The 26,736-nt window shown below is 39.3% G+C and overlaps 1 protein-coding gene and 1 long non-coding RNA gene across 2 annotated transcripts in view; one reads left to right on the forward strand and one right to left on the reverse strand.

Annotated features, from left to right (window-relative positions):
• Window positions 1-26,345, reverse strand: LOC117518441. Its single transcript, XR_004562987.1, has 4 exons — window positions 26,179-26,345; window positions 23,225-23,236; window positions 18,338-18,342; window positions 1-11 (listed from the first exon to the last, which is right to left on the reverse strand). It is a non-coding gene; the product is annotated as an uncharacterized LOC117518441 (long non-coding RNA).
• Window positions 1-26,736, forward strand: part of raver2 (ribonucleoprotein, PTB-binding 2) — a 359,833-nt gene that overhangs the window by 173,450 nt on the left and 159,647 nt on the right. The gene's annotated exons all lie outside the window — the stretch shown is intronic.

Consider the following 26,736-nt stretch of genomic DNA (forward strand, 5'->3'; position numbering starts at 1 on the left):
TGTTTTATTGCCTAGCGTTTCTGCATATATCTGTAAAAGCTCCCTCATTGTGTATCACTAGGATTCAATATTGAAACCCATTCTACATGTGTAAGATGAAGCGGGAAATCTCTCTATCTTCATTATGCATACCAAGCTCACCTATTAGAGATGAATAATGGGCCTGTGGTCATTCTCATTACATCAGCCGCGCCTACATTAACAAATATGTATAATGGTAAAGGTGCTATAAAGGACATTTTAAACATGAATAGGGGAAACCGGGGCACAGTGAATCACGGGGCACAGTGAATCGGTGGCTATATCTGCAAAACTACAATATATTTGCAGCAGTTGTGCCATATTTTTATGCATAAAGACATTCCCCTTATAAATTAGTGTTTTGTTTTTGGATACATTAAGGGTAAAACTAAGGCCCAGTCTCAATCTCAGTTCTCTTTTGTACCCCTTCCCCTTCTCCTTGGCCCTACCCCTACCCCTACGCTTAAAACAAGGGGTAAGGCGAAGGGGTATGCCTCTAGCCCTATGAATTGAGACACCCCTCCGCCTTAGGGGGAAAAAAACTGCCCGTTTCAAACTGCCGTCTTCACTGTTTGTCAACATGGCATTTCCTCGACACATTAAAATCATTTCGGAGGATTTTGAGGTATTAATAATTAATTTAAGTAATTCTTAATTTATAATAACAATTAATAGTATTAATAATTAATTAATTAGTAATTAATTAATGTTAATAATACCGATAATAATTAGTCATTAATAATAGTAATAATTAATATTGTTAATTGATTAATCATTAATTGATTGATTAGTCATTAATTAATTAATTAATTAGTAATTAAAATAAATAAACACTTGAAATATATCAATCTGTGTGGAATGAATGTATACATTATACAAGTTTCACTTTTTGAATGGAATTACTGAAATAAATCATCTTTTTCATGATATTCTAATTATATGATCAGCACCTGTGCTCCACATATACATGTGTGTGTATATATTTTCCAACTTACTCCCATTGGTGAAACTTCTCATTTTCTGCCTGAAAGCTTATTAGGAGACGAGTGTGCTCAGGGCTCCTTGTTTGTTTACAAAATACACATGCGTTACAGACCTTGAAATCCAAGAGCAGGGGTCGCTATTATCCATAGATTTATGAACATACAAATTAACATGCTTATCCTTTATCATGATTTTCTCCATTGTGAGATATAAAAGTATCTTATCGTAGTGTTTGTGTGTATATGCATTATAACACCTCAGCGCACGAGCAAAGTTACGATATTCTTCAGAACGACAATATACGCAACATGCATCCAGCAGTATAGACGTTGCTGTCATAGGCAATTGCCTGTAAAGTTTTTTGGCAAGTTATAACTTTCTAAACAGTGTAATTTGTAATGAAAGCCGCTTTCATTTGTGCGGCTCTGGGCGCCATGTTTGTTTCTTTGTAGACATCAGTAAGCTCCTCCTATCCCTCCAAATGGAGTGTGCATCCAGATTCACTCTGTTTGGAGGAGTTTGTAGCCCTCCGCCTACCCCTCCGCCTCGCTCCAAAAAGAGAATTGAGACACCCTTCTGTCTCTCGTGCCCACGCAAAATGGAGGGGAAGGGGTAGGGGGAAGGGCTGAGCGGTAGAATTGAGATTCAGCCTAAGTGGCAAGTGAAGTCAGTTTTTTCCTATCAGAAGTAAATTTTGTGGATGTCACTGTCTTTGTATTTATTTCTCACAGAGGAAAGGTGGCCCAAAAAATTGTTATTAGTTAGAAGACTACCCCATCCAACTGATAAGCATGTGTTATGTCTTCTCCAGATTATCAGCTATTTGATAGCATGACTCGTGTGTCACATGCACCCGGGGCACAGTGAATCAGTCTAAAGAGTGATTTTCTAAGTCCCAGTATCAAGTGGATGACAAATATTACTTGCTGAAGCATATACATTTATTTTTCAGTTAATTATTTCTATAATTTGTGTATATAAACAACTGTTTTCATGTTTGAACAGAAATTATGACAGTTGTATTTATAATAGTTTCTAAAGGACTTATATCACTATATCAGACACTCACACATTACACAGCTGGTTTGCTGGATTTTAGTTTGTATATGCATCAGCATTTATTTAATAATTTTGAACAAATTTTTATAATCATGTGTTTTTTCATTATATTCTAAGATGATTCACTGTGCCCTGTGAATTAATGTCCGGGGCACCGTGAACCAAAAATTTTAAAATAGATTTTAAACACCTGTAAATTACACTTGGGGAGACATAAATAACACAGCCTTCTAAACAATAACTTGATGTATTAAATCCACAATAGAATGACCTAAACCTATGCATAATGTGTTTATGCTGCCACAAAACAACATTTCTGATCCACTGTGCCCTGGCTTCCCCTATAGCAGTCAATATTGATTTTCTCTGTAAAGGTGTTGTGGTGTCCTGTGTAGATATTGAAGCAGCACTTTCTCTTTCCTAACGTAACCAACCAGATGTGCACATTTTTGCATGTGAGTGCTGCCATATGAAACTATTGTCACTCCTTATATTTATATGCTGCGGGGGGGGGGGGCTGATGCTTTAGTATGACATCTACTGGCATTAAACCGTTCAAAGCACCTGTCCTCCAATTCTCCCTACTACACCCTCATCTATTTAATTCTGTCAGGTGTGCTCAGCCAGTAAAGAGGTGGGAAACACCAAAGTTAATTAATCAGGTGAGTGGAGCAGGTAGACATGGAAAACATGCAGGGAACGTGATCTCCAGGAACAAGGTTGAGACCTCTGGTTTATAGGACCTATGATGAGCAGAGCACAGAGGAAGCATTGTATCACTAAACTTCATAGATGACAGTGAAGTCCGTGTCCTTTGGTTTGTGCAACAAAGTTGAACTGAAATGCTGCAGGAAAAAATGGTGTTGTTGTGGTGTAGTTACACATGCTCCTGTATTTTTGCCACCTGTAACATCACATTGATGTTACACCTTCCACATAATGGAGTAATGGAGTAATACTTTATGGAGTGTCTGTGAAATCTGCCGTTGTGATATTCCTCCAACAAGCATGTCGACTGTCCTTTTTATTTGAACATAATAGTAGCATTTCTGAATTTCATCAAGATGATGTAAACCAGTACGTACTATGGAGCCTACCCTTGTTATTTGTAAATAAAATGTCAAGAGGATTAGCCAATGAGCAAGCTGGTTTGTCATCATTATATTTTATTATTACTTATATTTTGTCTTTTGATTTTTTTTTTTTTAAATGGACCACAATGGAAATAAGTGTTTTCACTTTCTTGTGCCATTCATGTATTTTTTTTAATGTATTTATAATTATATTATGTACTTACATTGAACTTACTAAATAAAATCATGCATGTACGCACACTTGTAATATAAAGATGATTTACCACACTTACTGGAATGGCGTGTTACTCCACATGTAATTAGCAATGTTAGCTAATATCCATAGTTTCTCCAAAACTATTAGTCCTATCAACTTTCTATTTTTGCAGCGTTCGTCCTTGACCCAAAATACATAAGCATACCAAATGGCAAATGTCAGTTCTCCCTGGTTTCTACATGATCAAAGCCATGCACACGCACACACACAGAGGCCACTTGGCTATTATAATATATGAGGTCTGTTAGAAAACTATCGGACCTTTTTATTTTTTGCAAAAATCGGATGGATTTGAATCACGTGTGCTGACGCAAGCACACGTGATTCAAATCCATCCAATACTTTTCTAACAGACCTCGTAGATGCAAACCATAGTCACAGCAATGCATAGAACAACAACAACACTGCCATCTACTGGATGACAGTGCTGCTTTGTGTGAACCACAAGCTATTTGTGTGTGGATCTGTGTGCGCAGATTTGCGGTAGGAATGTCTCAAAATTACATAACTGAGCAAAGCAATGAATGCGTGTGATCAGTGATCCACAAATGCTGAATCACACTTCACAAACAGAATTTTCAGTTTTGGAAATGCCTTTTTTAGAAATGGAAAAAAAAGTTACAAATACACATTTATTTGTAAAATCCAACACACAAGTTACAAATTGGAAATTTTTGTTTGTGGATTGCAAAACGTGTGCAAATCAAGTAATATGTGTAGAACACCCTGTGCATTTGTAGTATTAATGAGACAAATTTAACTCCATAAATATCAAGGATTATTATTGTAATTATCATATTCATTTTTTTATTTGTTTGTTTATTTCTGTCTGTTTTGTGCTTCAGTAGGATGAGACTGTACTCACTAACAGCTATTATGAGACTCATTGCTGCTCATTTTTTCTCTATTTTTGCCCATTTTATTCTCCTTGCATGCTTAAGTTGACAGCCGCGGAGTCTCATTCTTCTAATTGCTTCCCTGGACAGCAGCTTGTCACGGCTCTCGCTTTCGCTCACCATTTGCGTCTCCCTCCTCTCTTTTATTCTCCCTCTTTATCAGCATCTGTCCGTCTGTCTCCTCCTGAATCGCAAAACGTAAGTCGTCACAGGCCGGACAAATGTGATGTGGCCCTTTGATCATAAAAGCACGTGTGCGCCTCACCGCTGTGCCCTTTGTCTGGATGTGTGAATATGTCACGACTTGTTTGTTATCCCTCTTGTGTGTCCATTCAATAAAAGGAGTGCATTGTGGGTAGCTAATCCATCCATAAGTACCATCACACACACACCTCAACTTGTTAAAAAACATTGTTTGCCGCAAAAATGATGCGTACTGCGATTATTCCCTATTAGTTCTCTCCATTTACTAATCATGAGCCTGTTGTCAGTAACAGGAACCAAATGATGTAATTGTGAGATAAACTTGCGTTACAGTTATGTGGTTTCATTTCAGCTGCTTCATTGTGGATATAAATTAGCAGATGCACATTTGGATTTTGCAGCAGCATGGCTGGGAAAAATGACACTTCATAAATCAGTGGTGCACTAAAGGTAATTAATAACAGGGGAGATAATTATTATTCTTATTATTTATGAGTTAATCATGTGCACATTAATTCCTGTCTTTATTGCACCATCCCTTCAGACTATATGAACTCTTTGAATTTGACACCTGTGCTGTATTTGACATTGAGATCTCATCAAAGCAACAAGACGTTGCCACCTACTTTATGGACGCTCTTTTAGATAGACAAAAATGTCTTCTTCTGTTCACGAAGTTCCCAAACAGAGGGACGGACCTGTCTGAGGGGTGCGCAGACAGTGCAGGGGCGGTGCAAACTGACACAATTTTTTTGTTTGTTTGTTTGTGAAGCTCAGTTTCGTAACTTGGTTATTTTACATTCAGGAGTTTGTGTTAAGTGTGAAAATAAACATATAGGAGATGCTTGATAATCTGACACAGCACCTGTTCTGTGTTAGTCCTCTCAATGAGCGGATAAATGTGTGCCTTGCTTTTAGTGGACCCTTGTGATTATTTTAATGACGTTGGTTACAAGGAGATCAAATCCCATCTGGAACTTTGGCCACATTTTAGTTTGTACTAGTAAACATCTCTGTAAGGACCACAGTTTTTCAGAGAGTACATTAATGCTGCCGTTTGGTCTGAGGTTACTGCCAGTAAAGTTACAACAGTCAAATTGGATAGATGACAGAGAACTGGATGAACTCTCCAAGATGTGAAAAGCAATCCATCACAGGTCAACTTTGGTGTGTCAAACTGCACATAGATTAAGCCAGACAGGACGCCAACGTACATGGTGAATTCATTCAATTTTCAAAATAAAATGGCCTGTGTTCATGTTACATTCATATCAGTCTTTGATATGAATGGTATTTTATTTCATAAATAATAGCAATACAGCATGCGGGTGGCTGAGTGTTGAGGACCCCAGTGGCTGGAGAAAGCCAAGGGGACGTTCACGTTTCTGGCGGCAGCAGATACATGGTTATTTTAGAGATGTGAGAATGGACCAGTTGTCTGCCTGGGTGGTTGCCACCCAGGACACAGGCTGGTTCTGTGGTATTGTGGATGTTGCAAAGCGCAGCACCAGTGCATGCTCTCAGACTTGACTTGAATAATAACAATAAAAACATTGAATGTGATTAAAACACAATAAAAAGAGGAACCATGTACCGTATTTTCCGTGTCATAAAGTTGCCTTTATATCAGTGGTTGGCACTGCTGAGCTAACCAAAAAGTTAACTTTGATAACCATTAATCCGCAAACTGAAAAGTTAACTTTTATAAAGCTAAACCGATAAACCCCTAAAAAATTTAGCGGAAGTTACAGCTAAAAGCTAAACCGATAACTTTCAGTACTGGCTCTAGTACACTGCCAGCACTTCTGTCTCAGATCAGCCTTCTCTCACAAAAGAGACCTGCAGACCAGAAAGAAGAGATAGGGAAAGAAAAGGAGAAAAAAATCATTTATTTTTTACGCCATACAGACTTGCAGGTGTATCACACGAGTCATGCACAGGCAGACAGTTTTGACTTATGGTTAAAATTTTAAACAAACTAATTCTGGACAAGTTATTGAAATTAACGTCACCTCTGTCATTTTACAAAGCTAAAATATCAGCTATATGTTTCAGTTTTAAAGTTTTGCACTAATTTTGAATATTTAACATTTACGGACACACATTTTTGGATTGGGAAAATTTTCAAATTGCTTTTTTTTTTTACAAATGAAGAAACATTACATATTTACAAATACAGATTTATTTGTAAAACCCACCACACATTTCAGTAACTTCTGTGTTATATACCGGCCAACCACTGATGTCAGGAAACTAATTTTCCCATAATGCATTGCGACATGTGTCTCTTTAAATGCTAAAACCTTCAAAATTATTGCATTACTTTAAAACTAAAATATATAGCTGATATGATATGATACTTTTCACTTTGTAAAATGACAGAGGTGACGTTAATTTCAATAACTTATCCGGAATTAGTTTGTGTAAAATTTTAACCATAACTTAAAGCGGTCTGCCTGTGCATGACTTGTGTGATACACTTGCAAGTCTGTATGGCGTGAAAACAAATGGGGTTTCTTCTCTTTCTTCCTTTCTCTCTGGTAGGGATCTCTTACCTGCCTGCAGAGAATTGTGTTCTACCACTCATAGCTGTCTGTCTGCTACAAATCATGTGATAGACAGGTACTAAAATCTATGATTTCATACTTTACAAATGTTTTTAACTGTCAAGCTTTATTCGCTATGCCCGCAAAAATATCTTAGCAGCCTAAAAGTTATCAGTTATTAGAACTAAATTTATCGGAAGCGGAAGTTATCTGAAAAACTAATCCACTAATGAAAACCTTAGCTGTGATAATTAGCAGTTAGCGGATTAGCGCCAACCACTGCTTTATTTCTTTATATATATATATACATATATATATATACATACATACATTGTCACGGCACGGCACTATGTCGGGTCAGGAAGTAGACAGAGCCCAAACAAGACTCCCAAGTGAAGCAGATTGTTAACGGCCGTCTTTGTTCCATTGGTCAAAGTTCCGACAGTTTTACGGCTAAACATTGTTGTTTCCTGTGTACAGTGTGTGTGTGTGCATATATATATATATATGCACACACATATATGCATATATATATATATATGTTTCCTATATATATATATATATATATATATATATATATATATATATATATATGTTTCCTATATATATATATATATATATATATATATATATATATATATAGGAAACATATATATATATATATATATATATATATATATATATATATATGCACACACACACACTGTACACAGGAAACAACAATGTTTAGCCGTAAAACTGTCGGAACTTTGACCAATGGAACAAAGACGGCCGTTAACAATCTGCTTCACTTGGGAGTCTTGTTTGGGCTCTGTCTACTTCCTGATCCGACATAGTGCCGTGCCGTGACTATGTATGTATGTGTATATATATATATATAAAATATAAAAACTAATTTAGGCAGGCCAGTGACTTATACTCAGGTGTGCCCCGTATACCAAATAAATAAATAACTATTCATATTGGGCTTTCCCAGAAATGTTGTTGTTTTGGTTGCTGCTTTTTTGTTCAGGGTCGCCACAGCGTATACAGCACAGATTTGCATTGGGATTTGGCACGGATTTTACACCAGATGCACTTCCTGACACAACTTCAGTTTTACCTCAAGAAACAAACACTTCCCGAGCCTCAGGTGACCCTTAAGAATAAAAGTTTGAAATTGTAACCTCTCTGGATCTCTGAATTCTGGATTTTTTTTGTTTTTAATTTTGATAATATTTAGAAGTGCCTCTCAGGGTCTAAAATTTTGCACTATTGTGCGTATTTAATACCATATACTGAATTCTTATTATAGCATCTTAAAATACTGATAAATCTTTTGAACATACTGAGTGCATAAACAAGCAACTTATGCACTTCTATGTACCAACTATTCTATGTTGAAGATCATTGTAGTATTTTTGTCAGGTTATTAGTTATTAGATTTGCATCTACAACTACATTATTTGTGTACAGTGGTCCCTCGCTATAATGCGGCAGTTTTGCGGATTTCTTTTTTTTTTTTTTTTGTGCAATTTTGCATGCTTCTTTTTTTTTTTTTTACAGCGCATTGTGTTCTGTGTCCTTATCAGGCAGGCCGGTCGCGGCACCGGTCGGCATCACCTTGATTGCTGTCACTGCCTGCGATGCGCTTACTGGGTCTGCGGGCTCGTTAAGCGCCATAGCGGGCCACTCACACCACCCCCGTCTGCTGTGCGGAGCTGCGGACAACTCTGGAAACAGGTCCAGAGACTACGCTCACTGTTTTGATGCAGAGTGTTCCGGCAGCCCGCAAGGATAGACTTCTTGCGGAAAAAACAAAAAAAACACAAAAAAACAAGGAGGATGAATTTGTAGCAAAACATTAAGATCTCTTTGATATTGCTCATGCAGATGCATTGACTATCATATCTTCTCCTGGAACGTCTCCTGGGTTTCAGCAATGTTAAAAAAGCTGCCCCTGAGAATCCTACCAAACATCCGAAGGTAGAACCAACAGCCTTTCTTGGAACCAGAGGTTTGGACCAGTTTTGCACAGTAAATTTGAAGAAAAATTTCAAGATTTTCAATTTACCAGAAACATTCCTGGCTAAAGACCCAGCCACGTGGGCTGACGATGAGGATTTCAACAGAGCCGTCAGCACTGTTTCCATTTTGGCTGTTGTAAATGATGGGGCAGAACGCGGAGTTGCCTTGAATCAAGACTTCAACAAGACATTAGGCAAAGGGGAGAAACAGCTTCAGTTTCTTCTGCAAATTGTCTGTGAACATCGCCAGAAATTTCCAGACTGTAAAAAATCAACTTTAGTGAAAGAATAACAAAGTCATAATATGTGTCCTGTAGCTTTACAATGATCCTGAGCAGGGATGGGAGCAGAGATATGACTGTATACAGTAAATTCCCCCTATTTATAGAGAACAATCACATACATGAAACGTTTTCAGAATAAACAACTTTGCTAAATATTTTATTGTATAGAACACAGTTCAACAATCACAAAAGCAATTAAGGAGTCTTAAATTGTTTTTTAATCAAAATTGCAATTGATATTATTGTAATTGTTTTTCTTTTTTTCTGTAACCCTATAATGTTGCATTTTATATACTCTAAGTGTCCTATGAATACAAATAATAGTTTTTGTTTGTTAATAAGTTTCATTAATACTGGAATTTGCACTAATAAGGCTTTGAGTTTTATATGTGATAAAATGTAAACAAAACCAAACCTATTAAAAAAACCCTCCTCAAAATTAGATCAAAAGACAATCTTTAGGGAGGGAGGGGCACCTCTAAATGTTTTTCAATTATCCCAAAACTGTATTTTTTTTTTCTTTCATCATAAATGGAACCATTTTAGGGGGTGAGAGTACTGAATTTAACAAATTTATTTTTGCTGTATACAACCCCTGGCAAAAATTATGGAATCACTGGCCTCGGAGGATGTTCATTCAGTTGTTTAATTTTGTAGAAAAAAAAGCAGATCACAGACATGACACAAAACTAAAGTCATTTCAAATGGCAACTTTCTGGCTTTAAGAAACACTATAAGAAATCAGGAAAAAAAATTGTGGCAGTCAGTAACGGTTACTTTTTTAGACCAAGCAGAGGGAAAAAAATATGGAATCACTCAATTCCGAGGAATAAACTATGGAATCACCCTGAAAATTTTCGTCCCCAAAACTAACACCTGCATCAAATCAGATCTGCTCGTTAGTCTGCATCTAAAAAGGAGTGATCACACCTTGGAGAGCTGTTGCACCAAGTGGACTGACATGAATCATGGCTCCAACACGAGAGATGTCAATTGAAACAAAGGAGATGAGTATCAAACTCTTAAAAGAGGGTAAATCATCACGCAATGTTGCAAAAGATGTTGGTTGTTCACAGTCAGCTGTGTCTAAACTCTGGACCAAATACAAACAACATGGGAAGGTTGTTAAAGGCAAACATACTGGTAGACCAAGGAAGACATCAAAGCGTCAAGACAGAAAACTTAAAACAATATGTCTCAAAAATCGAAAATGCACAACAAAAGAAATGAGGAACGAATGGAAGGAAACTGGAGTCAACATCTGTGACCGAACTGTAAGAAACCGCCTAAAGGAAATGGGATTTACATACAGAAAAGCTAAACGAAAGCCATCATTAAGACCTAAACAGAAAAAAACAAGGTTACAATCAGCTAAGAGGACAAAAGAGGAATCAGTGGTTAATTGCTCCCCTGTATATGTGGAGGTGGCTCTGTGCCATCAGAGTTTGGGTTTTAATTTTTAGGGTTGAATTTTTTTGACATCAAGGTCGGAGTTTGGGGTTGGGTTTCTGGGGCTGAGTTTGGTTGGTATCAAAGTATTCAGCCTCAGAAAATTCAACCTAAGAAAAAAAAAGTTCAACCTTGGTAAGTGGAGGGGCAAGGAGAGGCGGTCGATCCCTGTCTCAGTCATGCAACATTCAGCAATGTATCACGTCTTCTCCTTCTTCTTTCAGTTTGGTCTCGGTGTCACATGACCAATGGAGCAAAACATAATTGGCTGGGCGTTGGGTGGCTGGGGCAGGGATTGATTGCTTCTCCCTGGTTTTCTATTTTTTGAGGTGGAATTTTTCTTGGGTTGAATTTTTGAGTTTGAACTTTTTTTAGGCTTAATATTTTTGGTTTTGAGCTGAATATTTTGATGCTGGGCAGGTTCGGCCTTGGGAATTCAGCTTCAGACAACTGATTTTGATGCTAAAAAAAAAAAGGTTCAGCCTTGGGAATTCTGATTCGGGCTCTGATGGCACAGATTTACTTCCATATGTATAATCTCTACGAGTTGCCTGTGGAGGCTAACAAGTTTGAGAACCTTCATTTTGTGAAATAGAGGATTGTGCATATTGCATATTATGACAAGAGGATGCATGAATAAACAAAAATGTGAAGAAAAACAAAATTGATGGCATAATGCACTCTACAACTTTACCACGAGATGGCAACAAATCCTACACAGTGTAGCTTTCAGAACTACACTAAGTAATTTAAAGTTTGAAAAATGTGGTTTCAAGTTCATTTAGGGGCTTGACTGCTTACAGTATTTTAATATGACTAAGGTTGTATTTTTTAATTTTTTACAAAGAGAACTTGTCCTTTGTGTTTTTGTGGAACTGTGATGTGGTTCCTTCTAGAGTGCCTTTATTAGAGAGAGTGGCGACGTGATGAGTCAAACAAAATCGGTCACGTGGCTAATGGTGCCATCTTGGGTTCAAAATAGTGTTCGGTGTTAATCTGTCTGCATGGAAATCCAGCTATTTTATTTATTTATTCATTGAAAATGCCGGGTTGTTGTGCATTTGGAGGCACAAATAGACACAGCAAGGGCTTCAGGATGTTCAGATTCCCTTCAGATCCAAACAGAAGAAAAATTTGGGAAAATAAAGTCAGCTGTGTGGGATGGAAGCTGTTTCATCATCAAAGCTTTGAGAGGTAAATTTATTGTTCAGTCCCATGTACAGTAAAACTCACCTAAACCATCATTGTATAAACTCATCATTCACAGTCACTGGACAAAAAAAGTTTTTGTACTGTTTTCAATGTAATAAACACCATATATAACGGATTTTGTACAACAGATTTTTCACTCACATCGGATAAAATTTCCCGCCCGATCGCAATGTATTTCCATTAAAACCCCTCATGTGGGACCGGAGTCATTTCCGTGATTAAAAGCCCGACCGTTCATTTGTTTTACACCGTGCTCAGACAGACCTGAGGCGCACGTCAGGCTGCACAGTGAAAGCAACTAAGTTTCCTGCTTTCACTGCGCACCGTTTACATTTTGATAATAAGGGGAGGTGATGGTCTAGTGGTTAAGGTGTTGGGCTTGAGTCCAGAAGATCATGGGTTCAAATCCGTGCCTGACTGGAAAATCACTCAGGGCCCTTGGGCAAGGCCTTTAATCCCCTATTGCTCCCGATGTGTAGTGAGCGCCTTGTATGGCAGCACCCTGACATCGGGGTGAATGTGAGGCATAATTGTAAAGCGCTTTGAGCTTCTGATGCAGATGGAAAAGCGCTATATAAATGCAGTCCATTTACCATTTAAGGAAAAGCAATCGTGGACTGTGGATGACTGGATGAAAGTCATATTCAGTGATGAATCTCGAATCTGCATTGGGCAAGGTGATGATGCTGGAACTTTTGTTTGGTGCCGTTCCAGTGAGATTTATAAAGATGACTGCCTGAAGAGAACATGTAAATGTCCACAGTCATTGATGATATGGGGCTGCATGTCAGGTAAAGGCACTGGGGAGATGGCTGTCATTACATCGTCAATAAATGCACAAGTTTACGTTGATATTTTGGACACTTTTCTTATTCCATCAATTGAAAGGATGTTTGGGGATGATGAAATAATTTTTCAAGATGATAATGCATCTTGCCATAGAGCAAAAACTGTGAAAACATTCCTTGCAAAAAGACACATAGGGTCAATGTCATGGCCTGCAAATAGTCCGGATCTTAATCCAATTGAAAATCTTTGGTGGAAGTTGAAGAAAATGGTCCATGACAAGGCTCCAACCTGCAAAGCTGATCTGGCAACAGCAATCAGAAAAGGTTGGAGCCAGATTGATGAAGAGTACTGTTTGTCACTCATTAAGTCCATGCCTCAGAGACTGCAAGCTGTTATAAAAGCCAGAGGTGGTGCAACAAAATACTAGTGATGTGTTGGAGCGTTCTTTTGTTTTTCATGATTCCATAATTTTTTCCTCAGAATTGAGTGATTCCATATTTCTTCCCACTGCTTGGTCTAAAAAAGTAACTGTTACTGACTGCCACAATTTTTTTTCCTGATTTCTTATAGCGTTTCTTAAAGCCAGAAAGTTGCCATTTGAAATGACTTTAGTTTTGTGTCATGTCTGTGATCTGCTTTTTTTCTACAAAATTAAACAACTGAATGAACATCCTCCGAGGCCGGTGATTCCATAATTTTTGCCAGGGGTTGTATATGTAAGGACCACTTGGACGGGAGACTGCTTATAAAGAGGTCTCCCATCCAAGTACCAACGAGGACCCACTCTGCTTAGTTTCTGAGATTTGACAGGATCAGGCTTGCACAGAGGAGACTGGCTGCAAATCACTAAGCAGAATAAATCCCAATAATTAAAGAACAAATGGCAATCATAACAGTAAGCTACAAAAATCACAAAATATTCATTCGTTCAATTAATATACCCACTTACTCCAGTTAAGGCTCACCGGGGGTGGGGGCTATCCCAGCAGTCACTGGGTGAAAGGCGGGGTACACCCTAGACAGGACACCAATCTGTCACAGCGCTGAAATCTCAAAATAAAGAGCTTTTCACAAACTGTTTCATATATACGTTAATTTTTGGCCATCAGTACATAAAATAAAATTAAGAAATTGAAATCACATAACCTGCCTATGTGATGTGAAAATAGATGGATGGATAGTTGTAAAAATGGGGGAATGAATGTAAAGTTGGATGCGCTATTAAATCAACGGCTGTGATGGTGAAAAACAGCTTTTAGTTGCTGCTGACAATCAGCATTAAAAACATGATGGTTTTTAAAACAATGTGAGCGTCTCTGAAACATGGTGAGGGAAAAAATGCAGATGTCTCATTGGCTCATAATGACTCGCTGTGTAATTACCCTCAAACTTTCTCATTTCGGCGCTCAGACTTGGTGATTTATCACAACACATCTTATCTGTGGCTCACACCAGTGCACACAATACACAAATCATTCTCACACAGACACTGTAAGTACGTGTGGCTTCACTGTGAATGGAAGCTTCTAAGAGTGCACGCAGACACACTGCACATATGTTTCCAAAAAAAGTACAATGTACGAGGTCTATTAGAAAAGTATCCGACCTTATTATTTTTTTCAAAAACCATATGGATTTGAATCACGTGTGATTACATCAGACATGCTTGAACCCTCGTGGGCATGCGAGAGTTTTTTCACGCCTGTCGGTTACGTCATTCGCCTGTGGGCAGTCTTTGAGTGAGGAGTCGCCCACCCTCTCGTCGATTTTTTTCATTGTTTAGGAATGGCTCAGAGACTGCTGCTTTGTTTGATCAAATTTTTTTCAAAACTGTAAGGCACAACTGAGTGGACACCATTCGATAAATTCAGCTGGTTTTCGGTAAAAATTTTAATGGCTGATGAGAGATTTTGGTCTGGTAGTGTCGCCGTAAGGACGGCCCACGGCGCCTGACGGCGATCTGCGCTTCGAGGCGGCAGCGTCTCGCCGTTTCAAGTTGAAAACTGATCCAGGAAGTCGTCAGAGAACAGAGAACTTTCAGAAGAAGTCGGCATGAGGAGTTTGTTCAGACATTCCATTGTTAACGGACATTTTGTAATGAAAGAACGTGCGGGCAGAGTCGCATGTCGGGCCGGACCCGACCGCAGGGGGTCGCGACAGGAAAAACACCTCCGTTGGAAACCTTAACGGGCAAGTTGGAACATACCCAAGCTGTTAAACAATTTCTCAGTTACTCACTTGTTGAAAGCCATCAAAAGCCGCCTGAATTTTACAAATGGTTTTCAACACGGAGGTGTTTTTCCTGTCGTGGTGCACACAGATTTGCCGAGTCCTCACGGAAACGACTCGGCGAATTTGCGCGCACGTCTTTCATTAAAAAATGTCCTTAAACAGTGGAATGTCCGCATAAAGTCCTCATGCCGGCCTCTTATGAATCTTCTCTGTTCTCTCTCGACGTCCTGGGTGAATTAAGCCTTAAATTAGGATGTTTTCAGGTCGAAACAGGCCGACGACGGCGCCTGGAGGCTCTGCACGACGTCCTGCTCTGTGGGAAGTCCTTACAGCGACAGAAACACCCCATAATCTCTCATCAGCCGTTAAACTTTTCACCGAAAACCCGCTTAATTTCTCGAATAGTGTCCACTCGGATATTCCTCACAGGTCCAGAAAAAATGTTGATAAAGCAACGCGCGCCATCTCGAGCAGCGTGTGAAACAAAGGAATTCAGCCGAGAGGGTGAGACCACATCTCACTCAAGGCCTGCCCACAGGTAAATGACGTCACCGACATGCATGAAAAAACTCACGCATGCGCACGAGGGATCAAGCGTGATTGGTGTAATCGCATGTCATTCAAATCCATATAGTTAAAAAAAAAAATAAAAGGGTCGGTTTATTATCTAATAGACCTCGTACACTCTGGTAAATATGCACGGTGTGTAGTGTGTAAGGACTGATGCTTAGTGTCCACAGCAGTATGTTATCAGGGCTGTCAGGCGTGTTTGCTGTGTATAAGGTGCACACAAGTGGACACAAAAGATAACAAGAGCCTTTGATAAACAGCCGACCACAGACACAATCAGACACTGAAGGAGGAAGTACGAGGTGTCTCTGAGCCAGTGGACTTGCAGTATATATGGTATTTTGTTTTTTGAGAAACAGACTGAGAAACCACACACCTGAGTGACTATAGAACTTAAGCAATCATCCATCATCTTTGTCCTCTAAAATGTAATTAAAGATGGTCATCAGGTTATCATGAACAAGGCTATTTAATTTTTATTAATTCTGCATTCTTTAAGGACCAGTGAGAAATACGTTTGTGTGAGCAGTACCAGCATTACTCTCTGTACACAGCAGTGAACCAACTTTATACTGTAGCCTCATAGAGTAATCTTAGTGTAAGATGAGAGACCTGGGGCCTTATGTACAAAGAATTGCATAGATTTCCTACTGAAACACAGCGTATGCCAAAACCCAGAAACTGTTGTATACACAAAACCATCCAGATGTATCAACGTGTGTATACGCATGGATCCAAGCACGTTCCTTTTGTACATCCCAATCAACATGGAATTGAGCGCACATGCAAATTTATTTAAATAGTTTGATTGTTTCATGTTGACTGTACCATAAGTGTGAAGTGTACTGTGTTTGATGACGTCCACCATTGTCTTTGTGTTGTGTGTAAAAATTAAAGCACTTGTAGAGGCAGAGTGCAGAAAAGAAGGAAGCTCTGGCTTGGTCTTCCTTGTAGCACGCACCTCGCCGCAATGTGAAACGAAAAGGAAATGAGTGTGAGTGTGTGTGTGGGTGTGTGTGTGTGTGTGTGGGTGGGTGTGTGGGAGGCTGTATAAATGCTGAGGTTCAGAGCAGCACACACACTGAAATAAGAAAAACATGGTCAGACGGAGGATTTCAAAGGAGGAGACAGAGAAAAAAGTGGCCACGATAGTGGGTGGCACAGCTCTCCTCAGAATGGTGGAAGCCCATGAAGAAGACACAGATCATCCCATACTAAACTCACAAATGTTGAGTTCTCTGCATTTAATCATTAGTAATTGATCTCTGCTCCCCTCCACAGCATGTCTTTTTCCTGGTTCTCTCCCTCAGCCCCAACCAGTCCCAGCAGAAGACTGCCCCTCCCTGAGCCTGGTTCTGCTGGAGGTTTCTTCCTGTTAAAAGGGAGTTTTTCCTTCCCACTGTCGCCAAGTGCTTGCTCACAGGGGGTCGTTTTGACCGTTGGGGTTTTTACGTAATTATTGTATGGCCTTGCCTTACAATATAAAGCACCTTGGGGAAACTGTTTGTTGTGATTTGGTGCTATATAAATAAAATTGATTGATTGATTGATTGATCATACAATACACATAGCTGTGAACACAGGCGAAGTTGCACCCATGGTGACATTTCACCAGCGGGGTTGGCATCTCCACGCTAGCTGCGTACGTCCTCCTGACTGGCAATATCCTGATTGGCCCCTCCACTACTGTCCGACTGCGGCCTCCCCCACCATTTAAGAACATTTGAATACTTTGATTTTGCTTGAATCAATCCATAAAAAATCACAATCCTTTATTCTGCACAAACAAATCTGTTAAAGCCTGCAACACTGCCTCACCTTGATTAATTTCCTTGCAAACAATCTGTTTTTAAAACGTAATGTTTGATGGAGGAGCAAAGTGGCTGAGTGAACAGTGTATCTGTGGGCGGGTGAGTAGGTGGTTGTTGAAGAGATGCTGAGCGTTAGATCCTCTCAGCACTCGCTCTCATCTCTCTTTCTCTGTCCATCTGTACATCAAACACCCACCGTCCCAAATACACATTCAGAATAATAAGAGTAATCACTGATCAGTTATCCTCCATTAACAGTTTTAGTACAAGCTCCTGCAAAGCATGACGTTTGGAAAACACCACTTTTCTTCCTGTTGCTGTTATGCATGTCATTATTAAATCAAATATTTTATTTGCATTTATCGTACTACTTCACTCAGAAATGATTAATTATATGCATTGTTCTGTTCCAGCATAAAAACATGCTGCCTTCACATCTGCATCACCTCACTCCTGTTCATGCCCCATTTCAACAATCACAGATGCTTCTGTAGCGTATTGTATTAATCAAAATTTCATCAATAGATTAATCAGTTCCAAAAATAATTGTTAGTTGCAGCCTGCATCTGAAACGAGGGTCCACATCCATTGAAGGCTGTGTTCTATGAAGATCTGGCCTCTCAAGATTGTGTAGGCTGAACCAGCCATTCTGAAATGTGATGCTGTAGTGCACGGTTCATTTTGCGATTGCATTATTATTTTGTCCCAGCCCTACCTTGTTAGCTAATAACATTGCAACTGCATGTGACAAGATGTAATAATGTTCTATGACTTTTTTATATTTAGAAATATTACTTATTTATAATTGTCCATATGGAGTTTCTGTGTAGGCTCTCAGTTGTCCAGGTGGTTTCCATAGTAGAGAAGCTTGAATCTTCGTCTGGACTGGGTTGCTTGACGTGAGGACGTTTCGCTTCAAATCACAGAAGCTTCCTCAGATAAAATTCTTGCTCTGGTAGTCTGACTTCTGAGGACACGTTTGAGGACAAAGAAGTTAATATCTTAGCCAGAGAGAAGAAATGGTTTGAGAGAGGTGTCAAGGAAGCATTCTTTGTAAAACAGTTTAAACTGTTTACAATGGGGTACTCAGGTCAAAGAAGTTTCAGTCTTTTGTTCATGGTAATGAGTCATTCACGTCATCAGGAGAGTCTTCAAGGGAGCCATCAGAGGAGGCTTCCATCCCATCATTAAGAGAGTGCTAACTAGAGCACAGTAGGTGCTAATTAGAGCTATTGTTTAGTCACTGGCCTATAGCAGTCGGCCTCTCGGTAGGAGGGGTCTGGTTAGTTTAAAAACTCCAGCTTTTGTTGGCTTCTGGTTTATTCTTCTCTACAAGAGTCAAGACAGAAGTCAGACTACCAGAGCAAGAATTTTAGCTGAGGAAGCTTCTGTGATTTGAAGCGAAACGTCCTCACGTCAAGCAACCCAGTCCAGTCGAAGATTCAAGCTTCTCTACTATGTCCATATGGAGCCATTTTCATTTTTTAGTATTTTTAATTTATAAACAGGTGTGGTACGGTACCTTAGTGGTTAGCACTATTGCCTCACAGCAAGAATGTTGTGGGATTGCTTCCTACCTGGTTCTTTCTGTGTGTTGTTTGCATGTTCTCCCCATGTTCATGTAGGTTCCCTCAAGGTGCTCTAGTTTCTTCCCACATCCAAAGACATGCACTTTAGATGAATTGAAAACTTTAAAATAACCGTAGGTGTGTTTGTCTGTCTGTGATAGACTGGCTTGCCTCCTGCCCAGGGTGTATCCTGCCTCATGCCACATGACTGCTGGGACAGGCTCCAGCCCCCCCAGTGACCCTTAATTGGATTAAGCGGGTATAGAAAATGGATAGATGTTGGACTTGTTATTTTAACTATTGTTGCACATTTGTCAAAATCAATGTAATAATGATTAAAATCACTCCATAGCAGAGCTTTTAGAACATGGTTGTACAGCCCCAAGAAGCATACATTTATTGTAAAAATACACATTTCATAATAGTTTCCAAAGCATTTCCGCCACAAAGTCCCTTCAAGGACTTCCATGGAAGCAGCTGGAGGATTGTGGGAGGATTGAAGCCTGTTAATTGCGAGAGACAAGCGGAAGCCACCAGAATCAAGAAAAGGTGTTCCTGAAGAAGAGAAAAGTGTGGGTGAGCTGATGTGTTAGAAGACAAAAACACTCAGAGGATGAGAGGTTAACTAGAGCAAAAGAGAGTAGAAGATGAGTTAGCAGGATTCTGTGTCTCTGAAGTATTTACTCTCATAGCTGCTGTTGCACAGAGTGGCGGTGAATAATACAACCCCTGGCAAAAATTATGGAATCACCGGCCTCGGAGGATGTTCATTCAGTTGTTTAATTTTGTAGAAAAGAAGCAGATCACAGACATGACACAAAACTAAAGTCATTTCAAATGGCAACTTTCTGGCTTTAAGAAACACTATAAGAAATCAAGAAAAAAAGATTGTGGCAGTCAGTAACGGTTACTTTTTTAGACCAAGCAGAGGAAAAAAAAAATGGAATCACTCAATTCTGAGGAAAAAATTATGGAATCACCCTGTAAATTTTCATCCCCCAAATTAACACCTGCATCAAATCAGATCTGCTCATTGACATTGATCCTATGCCATGACATTGACCCTATGTGTCTTTTTGCAAGGAATGTTTTGGCAGTTTTTGCTCTATGGCAAGATGCATTATCATCTTGAAAAATGATTTCATCATCCCCAAACATCCTTTCAATTGTCCAAAATATCAACATAAACTTGTGCATTTATTGATGATGTAATGACAGCCATCTCCCCAGTGCCTTTACCTGACATGCAGCCCCATATCATCAATGACTGTGGAAATTTACATGTTCTCTTCAGGCAGTCATCTTTATAAATCTCATTGGAAAGGCACCAAACAAAAGTTCCAGCATCATCACCTTGCCCAATGCAGATTCGAGATTCATCACTGAATATGACTTTCATCCAGTCATCCACAGTCCACAATTGCTTTTCCTTAGCCCATTGTAACCTTGTTTTTTTCTGTTTAGGTGTTAATGATGCCTTTCGTTTAGCTTTTCTGTATGTAAATCCCATTTCCTTTAGGCGGTTTCTTACAGTTCGGTCACAGACGTTGACTCCAGTTTCCTCCCATTCGTTCCTCATTTGTTTTGTTGTACATTTTTCGATTTTTGAGACATATTGCTTTAAGTTTTCTGTCTTGATGCTTTGTCTTCCTTGGTCTACCAGTATGTTTGCCTTTAACAACCTTCCCATGTTGTTTGTATTTGGTCCAGAGTTTAGACACAGCTGACTGTGAACAACCAACATCTTTTGCAACATTGCGTGATGATTTACTCTCTTTTAAGAGTTTGATAATCCTCTCCTTTGTTTCAATTGACATCTCTCGTGTTGGAGCCATGATTCATGTCAGTCCACTTGGTACAACAGCTCTCCAAGGTGTGTTCACTCCTTTTTAGATGCAGACTAACGAGCAGATCTGATATGATGCAGGTGTTAGTTTTGGGGATGAAAATTTACAGGGTGATTCCATAATTTTTTCCTCAGAATTGAGTGATTCCATATTTTTTTCCTCTGCTTGGTCTAAAAAAGTAACCGTTACTGACTGCCACAATTTTTTTTTCCTGATTTCTTATAGTGTTTCTTAAAGCCAGAAAGTTGCCATTTGAAATGACTTTAGTTTTGTGTCATGTCTGTGATCTGCTTTTTTTTTTACAAAATTAAACAACTGAATGAACATCCTCCGAGGCCGGTGATTCCATAATTTTTGCCAGGGGTTGTAAATCCACGGAGGTGCAAACGAGGATGAGAGATTTGTGATACTCCAAAACTAAGAGGGACAATCATGGCTGTACCTGAGCTATTTTAAGTGGGCGTGTTTGTGTGTGATATAATTCTAGGTGTACTGACAGACAATGTTTTACAACAGGTAGTTGAAGTAAGCATTCATGTTGGAATAATGATACATTAAGTCATTGCTTAAATGAGTCAAACATCTTTTTGTGGATCTGACTTTTTCTTTTGTGATTCCAAACTTTAAATGGAGGCTTCCAGTTAATTGGCGGCTGTCTCTGAGTTACGTTGTTCTGATGAAGATATTCTGCAGATGCAGACAAGCATTAGATGCAATTATTAATTTTTAAATTCAGTTTACATCAGATATGCATAAACCAGGACCTGTACCAACATTAAACGATTTATACATTAAAATCGAGCATGTAAAAATGATACATGCTGTGTACCCACCAGTTATGTGGGGGGGAAAAACCTCATTGCATTTCGGCATGTAGATACAGTGACAATGATCTGCTTAAGATCAAACCAAGCGTCAGAATGTGGGAGAAAGGTCATTCAAGTGACTTTAAATGTGGCACGATCATATATATATATATATATATATATATCTCGAGAACCTACCATCCCTGGTTCTCAAGATCAGGCACCTAAGTGGCTCTACTGTACTCCTTTCTACTCTCCTGTTTTACTCTTCCTTTTTAGATTTTTAGATATACCTTTGTATACTGGCATAGTTGCACCTTAGAATTGGAATATAATATATAAGATATACCTTACTGAATTTTCATATACATATATATATATATATCCTCTTAATAGATTTACACATCACAAATATATTGAACATGCCAATATTGGCAATAACGATGCCGATATTTTGAACATGCCAGGGTTTCTGTAAAATTCAGAATCATAAATGCAAGGGCCAAAGCAAAAACGTGTTCACTTATTTTCAGAAGACACAATTTCCTGTCATGGTGTTAAACATTTCCTTACTTCACTGATTTCTGTCTCGCCAAGTGATTTAAAAATAAAATCAAGAAAGCATGCACAAGTATGTAAATAAAACTTTCTGCCATGTTTTCACCCATTCAGTGAAATTAGTTGTTGTTTTCCGAGAAACTCTCCTTCACCTCAGATTTTCATCTTGCGCTCTGGGCCAAGAACAAACAGCGAGACCACCTTGCAGCCTTTGGATTGGCCCATTGAGTTTAAGATGTCTGTTGCGTCACTTGTAATTCCCCTCTGTTTAATTAGCTCCTTCAAACAAGGAAAGTGGCAACAGAATTGCAGGCTTCAAGGTGATTTCAACATCAGATTTCTTTTCTTTTCCTGTGCCATGGAACATTCCTCATAGGAATATGGAGAATAATTGACATGTTCGGAAGCACAGACCCATAATTACAATGTTGATGCTTTGTGTGGGTTTTTTTTTAAAGACATCGTTCATGTGGTAGTTGGAATGTGATTGCAAGGGTCTGAATTGTAAGATTATTTTGTAAGCTATTTAAGAGTCTTATGCTTCTCTCTTTCATTGCTGGAAAAGGTATCAAGTAGGATTTGACTCCAGCCCCCTGCTTTTACAGAACTGTGTCATTAGAGACAATAGGAAAAAGGGAGCAATAGTAGAGCACCCAAACCATATTCCCTCCATCTCCTTATAACGCCTGATGTTAGGTAGCACACTTAGCGGGTTTAAATCAGATTAAACTCTCAGCACAGAGCATGAGATCCATTAACTTGTTGGTGTAAGAGTATTAGATGAGCTTTGAGGTAATTGCTTTGGATGGAGGATGTATCTGAAGGTAGACCGAGGCACATGAAATGGATAGATAAAGAGCGGAAGCACTTACAGGCAGGAATTCAGTCTGTAAATATAAAGAAACACAGTTGTTAGAGGAGAATAAATTCAGCATCACATACATAAGTAGCAGTACCTGATTTTTAATATCACAAAACAAAATTTGGTGATATTCATCATGAAGCAGATGTATTTTTCCTTCAGGATCCCACATCAGTTCCACACTGACAACAGGTAAACATTAGAGACACCCTCCCACACTGTTTAGGCAAACTCTAACTGCAATCAGCATTAGTATATGCAATCATACATTAACTGGGTGTGATGCCAGCTATATCCCTAACTACTGTCTAAAGTCAGTAGGGCTCTAAAGTGATAAGAAAGAAAGATAAGATGAACTTTATGGTCCCAAAGGAAATTTGCCTTGGACACATACTGTATCTGCTATTAGCATTCATATCGCACAATCCTTGGACAATCCAAGCATATTAACTAAAAAAAACCATGGGAACAATTCGCCATGCAGCAGTCTCTTATTAAAGTGATGAAAAGCATAAAAAATACATTTTTGTAGTATAATATTAATTTACAATTGTCATCATATGGATTCTCTATATGTTGTTTGACTGCAGCGACTCTCTGGTGCGCAAGGGATTATGGGATACGTCAATAGGGCGAATACTTATAAAAAAAAACCCCTGTCATCTCACAAACTGCACACTTCAGTCAAAGAAGTTACAGTTACAGACAAGTGTGTCTGTTAAAGCTAATGGCCCAGTCACACGGCACACGGCGATTCCTGAACGAAGGGAAAAAATAAAAAAGTCACAATTCCTTGAGAAAAGGTGGCCGAAAGAGCTTTATCACCGAACAGCCTGCGAAGCAAGAGTGCAAAACGGACAAAAGAGGAATTTAACAAAACCGAAGCTAACGATCTAGCTTTAAATGAAAAGCGCCTGGAGCCACAGCTGGAGCAGTGTGTGTCTGCATCTCTGAGCTCCAGGACTCGGCGCTCAGACATCGCTCATAGCACGAGTCCTGGAGAAACTGCAAACAGAATCTGTGGAGATCTGTGTGCACATCAGTGAACCACCTGCTCTGGTTCCTCGTCCAGAATAAAAGAGGGATCATCTCCTTCATCATCAGAATCCTCACTGTCTGACGACATACTGCGCGCTCCGTCTTGCTCCAATTTAAAACAAACAAACAAAAAACCTCTGGTGTGCCGTGGTCACTGCTGTATCACTGTATTAAGTTCTAAGCCATATATATTGAGTTATAACAGAAAAATGTCAAAATAGGGAATAAATATAAGTGTAAAGATGATTGAATATATCAGAGCAGTAAATTGATCAGTGTGTGTGAACGCCGCACATTGACTCACATGTGCGGTTATTTCAACCAGCTGCAGCTGATCCACAACGTGAATTCTGCCTTCCAGAACAGCTCTTTATATCATCATCTGAATCATCTACCTGTTGCCACATGTACATAAGGGCTGGATTGTCATTCCTACGCTCATATTGTTAGATTTAATGAAAAATAATAAGCGCATGCAGGAGCAAATTACACAACTTTTTTGTTTCACATTCAGCAGTTGCTTGTGGCAAAATAATTGTATCCACACAAAAAGATTAATTCTGGCCTATATGAGGTGCCTGAGCCCATTGAAGCTGACTGCCCACCCAGATGAAAAAAAATCCAAGCAGTTGAGTTTGCCCTGTAATTTCCGATGGTACATGAACACAGCAGCAGCCTCAGCGCTGACAAACCTACTTCTGCACTGTGTGAAAACATTCAGCTGGTCGAACAAAGTCAAACTAAACAATAACATTACAAAAACTAAACAAACGATTAAAAAACATCAAGAACGACAGCAAAACGAAACACGGATGAATTGAGGTTTTCGTTGCCCTTGTTCAAATTTTTCAACAGTTTAAAAATCCAGACGAAGCTCCAGCTACAGGAACGAAGCTGCGCGAAGGTTAAACGATGCCAACGAAAGTCCAGGTTTCTTGTTTTGTCAGGGCTTCATTGCCCATTGTTAAGTGCCGTGTGACTGGACCATAAAGCCTTCAGAATTTAGTGCATGTTGTTTGAGTAAAACCATAAGTGAAAAGTGTGTTGCGCTTCATGTCTCCTCCACACTGTCTGTCTTTTTGCATGTTGAAAATAAAGTACTTTTTTTTCTCCCTTTGGGCAACACCAGCTGGCTCAGTCCGCTTGCTTCTGCTGAAGAAGGACTGAGCTCACAGCCGTCTAAGACAGAAGCTCTGGCTTGTTGTTCGCTTTTGGGTTTGTGATCGCTTTTGATTTTACTCAAAAGCCTGGTGGTGCTTAAACTCAAAACTGGCTTATCAGTAGCTGACAGTACTAAAAGTTAGCTGTTAGCTGTAACTTCCACTATAATTTTTTGTGGTTTATTGGTTTAGCATTATAAAAGTTAACTTTTCATTTAGCAGATTAGCGGTTATCGAAGCTAGCTTTTTGGTTAGCTGTGCCCACCACTGGCTGTACCTTCAGTGTAGACTGGTGCTATGTTGACACCATTTTGCCCCTGAATCTCAATAAGACTGTCATAGTCACCTAAAGGTCTATTCATCTTAGCAAGGTAGTATCCTGTTCTGAAAACAGCATCCATCTCAGACAACACATTCTCTGACGCAGCTCTCACCAAATTTCCCAGTAAATCCTGCCCACCCTTTCCAGCGAGCTCCTGGGATATTTGTGTGCCCTGGACATCTGATATCACCGAATCTTGTTCCTCAGAGAAGTTAGAGATGTTGATCTGTTTGGGTTTGAGGACTGGATCTTAAAGAATGTCCACTCTTCAGATACAGACACTCTTTTGCTTCAAGCAGCGAAGCAGCGCTGCGACCTGCTGCTTCAGTTAATGTAAAGAAATGATCATTTTCCTGATACACACCCTCAAAAACAACAGCCACTCCGGCGTAATGTGAACTGATGAACCGATAAGGGCATCGTTAAGCAAAAAGGCTACTGATATCAAATCAAAATCAAATCAGAATGATTAATTTATATAGTGCCAATTCACGATGAGATCGCCTCAAGGCGCTTCACACAACATAATAAAAACAGAAAAACTGAATTAAAATTTAAAAACACAATAAAAAGACAAAACCATAAAGAATACAAGAATAAAAACACACTGGGGCACGGTAGGAGAAAGCTCTGTGACCGGCAGACTTTTTATTCACCCTGGGAACACACAAAAGTCCTGCACCGTGAGAACGCAGTGCCCGAGCTGGTACATAGGGGCTTACCAGGTCAGCCAGATAGGGAGGTGCAAGTCCATGAACAATCTTATAAACTAATAACAGTATCTTAAAATCTGATTTTGCAGCGACTGGAAGCCAGTGCAGGGATGCCAAAACGGGCGTAATTTGGTAGAATTTTCTGCTTTTTGTCGGTGGATCAAATAATTTCTTATCGATTCTTAACAGGAACTGGTTTTCGATACCCAGTACCTAGTCTACAATCCTATCTCTGAAGTATCACAGTGCATATCATATCAGCTCCCATGTATTGTGATATGTATCATGTCGGGAGTCAAGTGCATCATCCCAGCCCTAGTAATTATTGTGATAGACCTAGGCACGAGACACCTGGGCTTAGGGTGAGTACACCTGAAGAGGGTCACTGATTCTCACCTGTGTCTGTCAGAATCTAAAGTTTGAAAACTGAACATGCAATAGCTTTCGCC

Source organism: Thalassophryne amazonica, chromosome 10, assembly GCF_902500255.1.
Source record: "Thalassophryne amazonica chromosome 10, fThaAma1.1, whole genome shotgun sequence".
Taxonomy (NCBI): Eukaryota; Metazoa; Chordata; class Actinopteri; order Batrachoidiformes; family Batrachoididae; genus Thalassophryne; species Thalassophryne amazonica.